Source organism: Heterodontus francisci, unplaced genomic scaffold (assembly GCF_036365525.1).
Source record: "Heterodontus francisci isolate sHetFra1 unplaced genomic scaffold, sHetFra1.hap1 HAP1_SCAFFOLD_58, whole genome shotgun sequence".
NCBI classification, from domain to species: Eukaryota; Metazoa; Chordata; class Chondrichthyes; order Heterodontiformes; family Heterodontidae; genus Heterodontus; species Heterodontus francisci.
In genome coordinates, this window is record NW_027142006.1 from 3,722,482 (window position 1) to 3,724,338 (window position 1,857).

Genomic DNA, 1,857 nt, shown 5'->3' on the forward strand with positions numbered 1-1,857 from the left:
CCTTCTCTCCAACGAAAACAACCTCAAGTCCCTCAGCCTTTCCTCGTAAGACCTTCCCTCCATACCAGGCAACATCCTAGTAAATCTCCTCTGCACCCTTTCCATAGCTTCCACATCCTTTCTATAATGCGGTGACCAGAACTGCACGCAATACTCCAGGTGCGGTCTCACCAGAGTCTTGTACAGCTGCAGCATGACCTCGTGGCTCCGAAACTCGACCCCCCTGCTAATAAAAGCTAACACACCATATGCCTTCTTGACAGCCCTATTAACCTGGTTAGCAACCTTCAGGGATTTATGCACCTGGACACCAAGATCTCTCTGCTCATCTACACTAACAAGAATCTTCCCATTAGCCCAGTACTCTGCATTCCTGTTACTCCTTCCAAAGTGAATCACCTCACACTTTTCCGCATTAAACTCCATTTGCCATCTCTCAGCCCAGCTCTGCAGCCTATCTATGTCTCTCTGTACCCTACAACATCCTTCGGCACTATCCACAACTCCACCGACCTTAGTGTCATCTGCAAATTTACTAACCCACAAATCTACACCCTCTTCCAGGTCATTTATAAAAATGACAAACAGCAATGGCCCCAAAACAGATCCTTGCGGTACACCACTAGTAACTAAACTCCAGGATGAACATTTGCCATCAACCACCACCCTCTGTCTTCTTTCAGCTAGCCAATTTCTGATCCAAAGCTCTAAATCACCTTCAACCCCATACTTCCGTATTTTCTGCAATAGCCTACCGTGGGGAACCTTATCAAACGCCTTACTGAAATCCATATACACCACATCCACTGCTTTACCCTCATCCACCTGTTTGGTCACCTTCTCGAAAAACTCAATAAGGTTTGTGAGGCACGACCTACCTGTCACAAAACCGTGCTGACTATCTCTAATGTACTTATTCTTTTCAAGATGATTATAAATCCTGTCTCTTATAACCTTTTCCAACATTTTACCCACAACCGAAGTGAGGCTCACAGGTCTATAATTACCAGGGCTGTCTCTACTCCCCTTCTTGAACAAGGGGACAACATTTGCAATCCTCCAGTCTTCCGGCACTATTCCTGTCGACAATGACGACATAAAGATCAAGGCCAAAGGCTCTGCAATCTCCTCCCTAGCTTCCCAGAGAATCCTAGGATAAATCCCATCTGGCCCAGGGGACTTATCTATTTTCACACTTTCCAAAATTGCTAACACCTCCTCCTTGTGAACCTCAATCCCATCTAGCCTCGTAGCCTGAATCTCAGTATTCTCAACAACATTTTCTTTCTCTACTGTAAATACTGACCAAAAATATTCATTTAACACTTACCCTATCTCCTCTGATTCCACACACAACTTCCCACTACTATCCTTGATTGGCCCTAATCTAACTCTAGTCATTCTTTTATTCCTGATATACCTATAGAAAGCCTTAGGGTTTTCCCTGATCCGATCCACCAATGACTTCTCGTGTCCTCTCCTTACTCTTCTTAGCTTTCCCTTTAGATCCTTCCTGGCTAGCTTGTAGCTCTCAAGCGCCCTAACTGAGCCTTCACGTCTCATCCTAACATAAGCCTTCTTCTTCCTCTTGACAAGCGCTTCAACTTCTTTAGTAAACCACTGCTCCCTCGCACGACAACTTCCTCCCTGCCTCACAGGTACATACTTATCAAGGACACGCAGTAGCTGCTCCTTGAATAAGCTCCACATTTCGATTGTTCCCATCCCCTGCAGTTTCCTTCCCCATCCTACGCATCCTAAATCTTGCCTAATCGCATCATAATTTCCTTTCCCCCAGTTATAATTCTTGCCCTGCGGTATATACCTGTCCCTGCCCATCGCTAAGGTAAACCTAAC